General features: G+C 42.3%; 1 protein-coding gene across 2 annotated transcripts in view; it reads left to right on the forward strand.

Moving 5' to 3' along the window:
- Nucleotides 1-7,882, forward strand: part of EPHB1 (EPH receptor B1) — a 384,580-nt gene extending 376,698 nt beyond the window's left edge. For both annotated transcript variants that reach the window (XM_063132314.1, XM_063132315.1), the window contains one exon: nt 7,810-7,882. The gene's annotated coding sequence lies outside the window, so the exon portion shown is untranslated. The remainder of the gene's footprint in view (nt 1-7,809) is intronic.
- The last annotated feature ends 221 nt before the right edge of the window (nt 7,883-8,103 follow it).

Raw genomic sequence — 8,103 nt, forward strand, 5'->3', positions numbered from 1 at the left:
CTCCTTGTGTGAACAATTAGAGGCAACAGTGGCTGCTCTGCCTCCCTTCTCTCCCCACTCTGTTGCTTGCCACAACTTCTCCACCATTCCTCCATTTTTGCAGTCATTATTTTTGGATCTATACGCCTGTATTTCCATCCTTTCATTACAATTTACTGTGGCATAGAAGCCACATTGACTTTATGCTGGAGCTGGAACATAACATCCGTGCTCCATTCTGCAAAGCTACTTCCGCTACATGAGATTTAATGCAGAGGATGTTGTATAGCCTAGATATTACATGATGTGTTAACAACACTTTGTACTTTTATTGGGCCATTTAATCTCAAATAAATCTTACTAAGGTGGTTTTATCACTATTAGCAGTCTCTCCAGAAACAGTGACGTCCAAGCCAGAGGTTTGAGCTCAATCTAAGATTATTATACCTGTCTGCTTCCGCTACTGCTGGGGGAAGGGGCATGGCCTTCTGGGATCCCCAGAGGGCTGGAGTTGGTCCAGGGCTTAAGGTTTCCCACACGTGGCCTACAACTGCACTCCACTGAAACTGCCCCCACCAAAGTCACCAATGTTCTCCTCACTGCCTCCTTCTCTCTGTCTTGGTTCCTCAGAAATTTGTTCTTGAACCTCTGCTATTCTCTCTTTACACTCTGTTCCTGCGTGCCACTAGATTCCACGGCCTCCATTTGCAGCTTAATGTGAATGACATCTAGAAATGCCTCTCTTTTCAAAATGTTCTCCCTGCATCCAGTCCTGCGTCTCCAACGGGCTGGCTGTATTTCTGTTTGGATCTTTCATTGACCCTGTTCAGATGCCATGGTGTTCACTAAGCCATGGTGGTGAAGTATTTTGAGCTAAACATTACAGCTTAGCGTTGTCATGTGAATCATGACTTAGCATGTTGTGTGAACCATTCCTAACTATGGTAGCTACATAACCACAGTTTAAAGACGATCACTAACCATTTACTGCAAAAGGGCTAGTGGCCTAACAATATCTTAGCCTGTTGTCTGAACAGGCCTGTTGTTGTCTCAAACTCAGTATGTCCAAAACCACACCTTTTAACTTCCCTCCCAAGCCCTCCTGTCTTTATAACATTTCCTGTTTCCTTTAACAATATCACGATCCACCCTGTTGACTAAGCTTGTCACTTTGGCTTCACATTTTACTACTCTCTCTCCTTTGCAACCCCCACCCCAATATTCAGCCTGTTGCCTTTTACTTCTCTCTTTACAGGACTATACAAACACACGTCTTCCTTGGCAAAACTAGGTAATAGGTAATTTCTCAATTTGCCTACTGCAACATTCTCCAGTCTAGTCTTCCATCATCTTTCCTCCTTCCTCTCACCTTTGTTCAAGTCTCTGTTGCCAAAATCATTCACTTCTGTTATTGCTCTGACCACATGACACCCCTCCTAAAATTCGTGAATAGTCTTTCAGGCTTATTTAGCACAAACCCTTCATCCTTGTCTTCAATGCCCTCCATGGCTTTTTGCCTCTTTATCTCTTCAGTACAACATCCCAATCTATCTATCTATCTATCTATCTATCTATCTATCTATCTATCTATCTATATCTATCTATCTATCTATCTATCTCCCTTCCCATACCCAACTGCAACTAAAGTTAAGATATGTAACTGAAATGAATGCATATTATTTCTCTGTTTAACCCCACCTCTGTTTTCCAATCTTTCTCCTGTTGACCCTTTTGTGTTGAATTTTAGATTCCATGTTGTTTTGGGCAAAGACCTGTCTCTTGTAGTTTGTAAAGCATCAGGCACATTGACTGCACTGAAGAAATAACAATACATTATAATCTTCATTGATCCTTGTTTGGTCTTAAGAGACACAATAGATGGGTTGTACTTTTGGATGTAGTCATAGGGGAAACAGTTTCCTGCTCCAGATATTGGGATCACCAGAGGCAGGGGATGGAACTAAACTTTAGGTCAGTAGTGTCGCTGAGCATACACTTTGACTTTCACCCTCTAAGTGAATGGATACCATTCATTTCTATGGGGAAAATGTTGAATGCGGACACCATTGAAATGAGGGGGGGGACATTTATCCCCTACCTCTAATGACTTTGTAACAAGAGTATAATGGGGCACATCTCTGGGCACCAGGTACAACATACCTTCAGAGGTTCCTGCATTATACAGGCCTTAAAGACAGACATTTCATACGTAGATGATTAGGGTTGCAATGCTGTGCACACATATTTGGGAGTAAGTCCCACTTAACTCTATTTATTTATTTATTTATTTATTTATTTATTTATTTATTTATTTATTACATTTTTATACCGCCCAATAGCCGAAGCTCTCTGGTCTTGGGTGTGTGTGTGTGTGTGTGTCGTTCCTTTCTGCACACTGTTCTCTCTGTAACTACCCCCTGATTTCACTCTTCTCTGGAAGTAAATCACATTTATTTCATTTAAGCTTTCTTTCATGTTAAATATGCTTAGGATTACAGTTGTATGCATAACCTTGTTATACACACATGTATATTTCTATCAGATAATTTCTACTTCTGCTGCCTTGTTCTGCATTTCTCTCCGTCTGATTACTACCCTCCCTCCCTCCTCCTCCTCCTCCTCCTCCTCCTCCTCCTTCTTCTTCTTCTCTCTCTCTCTCTCTCTCTCTCTCTCTCTCTTTTCTTTTTCCTGGTGAATTCTAGATTACTAAATAAAAGTTTCATTAGTACCTAGGTTTGCAAAAATGATTTGATTCCAAAAGATGATGAATTTTAACTGAAGCAAAATGTCAGGCACAGCAGGGACATTTTTAAGCTTCAGTAAGTTAGGGTGGTGGAACACAAGCCCCAGTATAATTGTGTTGGCAGCCTTTAGTTATCAGGAGGTAGGCAAGGGGACACAGCGGTCAATTGCTTTGCTATTTAATGTGGCGGCTTTATGTTTCCAAGGTGCAATTGTATATTAAAAGCATATTTGCCCCCCTGACGTGGTGAAATAATGGGATTTTGCTGCTGGGCTGCACTTCTCTGTTACGGCATGGGTAACAGGCATTCCCTGTGTTGCTCTTTTCAGGATTGAATGCTTACTAGCTTCCACCAAAAGCAGATGCAATGCCATTTCTCACTTTAAGAGACAGCCTCCATCAGTGCAGGGAATTCCTTAGGACAGCCACTTGTTCCTGTCGTCTTCTTCCCCCCCCCCCCCCAGCACTTTGGTCTAATACATCTTCTAGGGAGCTGTGCTAGAGTGAGCCAGACCTTTGGTCCATGTAGCTCCATAATGTCTACAAAGACCAGCAACAGCTCTCCAGGATTTCAGTCAGGATACTTTCCCAGCCCTACCTGTAGACGCCAGGAATTGAACCTGGAAGTGGGACCTTTTGCCTGAAAATCACGTGCTCTACTACTGAACCATTCCCAAGGGCTAGTGTGTATGTATTTATTTATTACATTAACAGCTAATGAAATAACAAACTAAGACTCAGCTGCATTTGTTCCCGCAAGGGAATCAACAGAGATGCAGACAAGAATTATCACTGTGAACCTCTGGCACATAGGATATTGAGTGCTGATGAGCTGGGTAGTATAATGCAATGTGAGTCACTGTAAAGGACATTCTTGCTCCTGTAGTGCAGTGCAGTGCATAGTATGGGCAGTGTTCTGAGTTCAATGCAAAAGAGCCATCACTCAGCTGTTGAGCATTACTTTGCACCAAGAAGGTCCCAGTGTCTCCAGTCAAAAGGATCAGGTAGCAAGTGATAGGAAAGACAGCCTCTGCATGAGACCCTGTGAGCTGTTACCAGTTGGAGTAGACAGTATTGGGGAGATAGGCAGCTTCCTGTTTTCCTGTGGTGGGCTATGTAGCTGTGAGCAGCTAGGGGTGGACAGACTCACCTGCATCAAGTTCCTAACTCTTTACCAAGGTGCCACCATCACCACCACTCATGGTGCTGCACAAACTTCTTTGCAGCCCAGTGGGTGTCCGATGAAACCGTGATGCCATCTGCCTTTACAGCCACCATTTACACAACTGAACTTCTCACTGGCTTTTTATTCTGACATACATTATTCTCTTTAGCATTTTTACCCTTTGGGAGTCACAAGCTGTAGGCATGGGGTTTTGAGAAGCAGAGAAATATTTATTATTTAGAAAATTAAGGAGTTAAACAGAAAATAACATTATTCTCCTCCTGAACAATAAGTTACAGAAATAAGTCACTCTAAAACCTTCTATATATCCTCTCTCACATGCACACTAAATCACCACTCCAGCCCTATAAATAGATCCTAGGCATAATCTATCTCCTTATAAGCCCTATCTATCTTTCCCCTATCTGTTCCCTGTCTATTTCTTCCCTTTCTGTTCCCTATCTCTCTCTTCCCTATCTTGATGGTTAACAAGTGTGTGTGTGTGTGTGGGGGGGGGACTAACAGGAAGTTGGGCCACTAATTCCATTAGTGATTGTGTACTGAAATTGGGATGGCAACTATTCTAGATCAGAAAACATGGTTAAAATGATTCAATCCTGTGTAAGTAGCACAAATGTAATGAAGGTATTATACATGATTCTATTTAGGAAAACTCCAGCCCACAGTATGGATGTCCTCAGTTTTGCCCCAGGACTATTTCCTGCCTTCTCTTCCTGTTTGCTGAAGGATGGATGGAGTGTGTGTTAGCTATGGAAGGTGACTCGTGCTCAGGCCAGCACAAATTGTGCTCCACCAAGCCATGGTCTTATGGCCTGCCAAGAATCTGACAGTCTCTCCCAGTCTTATTTTACTTTATTCCCCCACCACCACCATCCCCAGGTAGGTAGTAAAAGCTGGTTTATCAAAGCCTAGTGCAGCAGCATATAATACTGGTACATTGTAGTCAGCTTGGTGAACCACAAGTTGTACAATATTGTTCTTTGTAGTCCTTGGACAGCCTGTAATTTGGTTTTTGTGTCATCTTTTCTCTATTGTGTTCTTGATATAATCATTCTTCCATACCTTTTTAATGCAGAAGTCAAAGCCATGTGGGGGCTCAAAATTTTCCAAACCTATGTGAATGTGTGTTTGCATTTCCTAAACTTACGTTTATTTACTCTTAAGTCCCAACATGAGCTTGAAATTGAGTGGTAGGCAGAATCGAAGGCTATGCAAAGCTTTTGGTAAAATGCAGGCATTTTGAGCCATTTGTAGAACTGCAAAAGGGAAGGAGGCAACCTTTGGACAGGGGTTATTACTGCTGCAACATTAAGCAAGCCCTGTTTTATTAAAGTTATGGCTCATGCTGGCATTAGGGCAATAGAGGTGTCAATTCTCCTGTTATTAACTCTACTGCCTAGGGGCATAGATTTCAGCAAACATATCCAAGAGCTGGAGCTAATCTCTAGCTGAAAGTGGAGGCCAGGGGTAATTACCTTGGCTTCGCATAAGACCGGAGGAGGGGCAGTCAAGCAAAACTATAGTATTTCCAAAGAGAAAAGAAAAAAAGGGGGGAAATAATGAGAAAGAATATCTACCCCCTAGATTTCCTAGGAATGAAACATTAAGAAAATCATTACAGCCAAGGGATAAGTATGTTGCTGCTGCATTATTATTTACCCTTTATAGATTGCTTTAATGGCACAATCATGGATGAGTCATCCAGGGCAGGTAAAAATGACATAAGGAGCTTCACTGCTTTGTTTCAAATGGATAACAAAGTAGAGAATGAGGAGAAGGAATCATAGAATCATAGAATAGTAGAGTTGGAAGGGGCCTGTAAGGCCATCGAGTCCAACCCCCTGCTCAATGCAGGAATCCACCTCAAAACATCCCTGACAGATGGTTGTCCAGCTGCCTCTTGAAGGCCTCTAGTGTGGGAGAGCCCACAACCTCCCTAAGTAATTGGTTCCATTGTCGTACTGTTCTAAAAGTCAGGATGGATGAATGTGAAGAGAAGCTGTCAAGGGATGCTTGTTTCTACTACATGAGCAGTCAGGATTTGGCACCACCTCTCCATATTATACTAGCAAAGATAGTAACAGGATTTCAGGCTAATGAGAGAAGTGTCAAGAAAACACATCCGTTAGAATCTGCTGCAAAGTTCAGTCCCAGAAAAGATCTTTAATGGCATTTGGATCAAGGATTACTTTACATCCTCGATGAGGCCTTACATAATGTTTATCTGTTAAAAATGAAAATGTAGACGAGTAGAACAGGTATGCTTAGATTGTAAGATCCAGAGGTGATATAAATCTGAAGGCTTTGTGTGTGTGTGTGTGAGAGAGAGAGAAAGTGTGTGTGTAAGTTGGAATATATGTATGCATATATGCATGCATGTAAGTGTATTTGTATGTATTTATAAATATTGCTTCACTACTAGGCATGTTAGCTAATGGTGGTGCGTCTAGATGCAGAATCTTGCCAGCTATTCAGGAATTCAGGGTCAGCAGGACGTGGAAATGCTCTAAAGACCCTGAAACCTATGTGAATGTATTGCAGCATTTCCAGATCCTATAAAACCACAGCTCTCCTGAGAAGTCATTTTTGGCACTAAAGAAGTGTTTAACAGAAACCATGGTAGATGCTATCCTAAGAAACAAAATTAGAATATCTCGTTAGTTGTGGCTGGGCATACCAAGGGAACACCATGTAAGAGGAGAAGGAATGAAGGAGGAGATTCGGCTAGAATTGTACCAGAACACTTACATACCTTTGCATAGTGGGTAACTGCAGTGGGTAGTAGTCCTTTAGATACATCCTAAGTAGTAACAAGGAGACCATGTAGCCTTGCAGCTGGAAGCCTATTGAAAAACATCTTGTAGTGCTAATAGCTATTTCTAGAACTAGAACGGCTGTCTGACTAAAGAAATCCTGGTTGATTAATTATATAATTTTAATTGATACATTAATCAATGTAATCTGCAAGAATTTTCATTTGAATGAAACCATTGTTGTGGAAAAAGTACTTTCTTTTTGGATGATTCATCACCTTAGGTTTAAACTAGACATTACGTTAAATAGATTGCATGCACTTCTGTAGGTTTTGTTGTTATTGTTTACTCAAAAGTAATTTTAATTAATTAAAATAAAGAGCAATCCTATGGCCACTAGAATGTGTCTGGGAGGCCATAGGGGGAGGTAGTGGGTAACTACTGTGGAGTGAACCACACCAGCTACCTCTCTGCGCTCGGAAACCTGAACGTGGAGAGAGGGCAAAGGCGGGAGACAAGACCCTGGAAGCTGTCTTATGCAGCCTCCTATACTTGCCTCAGCCCCTTTCCCTCTTGCTCCAAACTGCCATGGCTAGACGTGTGACATCGCCCAGCTAGCACAAATGCTGGGCAGCTCAAACGAGGAGGCAAGGTTCACATTAGAATATGACTTCAGAGGCTGCTGACTGTCACCATAGGATTTCACTTCTAACTGATTAATAAATGAAAATGTTGCAGACTCATGTAGAACTGATAGCATGGCCGGCCCTACTATTAGGTAGATTGTGGCTGCCAGACAGCTGATTCTCTGTCATGGAAGAGCTGCAAATTGTTATGTAAATTATGGTTATGATTATTAAGCTACTAGGACTACTACTACCAGGGTGGGGGAAGGTAAATGTGATGTTTTCTGACTCAGATGCCTAAAGAATGTGGCTGGCTTTGGGTACCAGGCACCTTCATTTGGACCATTAAGGGTACCATTTGTTGCTCTGACTTGGGCCATCCTTGTTCGATAGGATTGAACCCCTTCTTCTTCCTCTGTCCTGACATGTGGCTCTATTAGCAATGACATAAAAAGTGTGTATTATTTCAAAAAGCAAAAATGATCTCATTTTGTTCTTTTGTTTCTACACTTCCTCATTTAGGGACACTTTTATGCCACTATTTGATGCCAGAAGGACATGGAAAGAGGACAGTCGTGACAGTTGAACTTACCACCACCACCCCCTCCTCCGTTTCCACTGGCAAGGTAGCCATGCCCTGCAGATGAGCTGGGATCTCCTTGGGGTGATGTCAGGCTCTCGTGTCAAGGACATGCTGTGTCCGAAAGAGCAGAGGCAACAGAAGCCCCACTGCAGCCGCATGCGCTGTCCCAGCCCACAGAAGCCCCTCCATGTACATAGCTAATGAGATGTCTGTAAAGGATGCGCCCTCTTCTT

This window comes from Elgaria multicarinata, chromosome 8 (assembly GCF_023053635.1).
Source record: "Elgaria multicarinata webbii isolate HBS135686 ecotype San Diego chromosome 8, rElgMul1.1.pri, whole genome shotgun sequence".
Classification (NCBI taxonomy): Eukaryota; Metazoa; Chordata; class Lepidosauria; order Squamata; family Anguidae; genus Elgaria; species Elgaria multicarinata.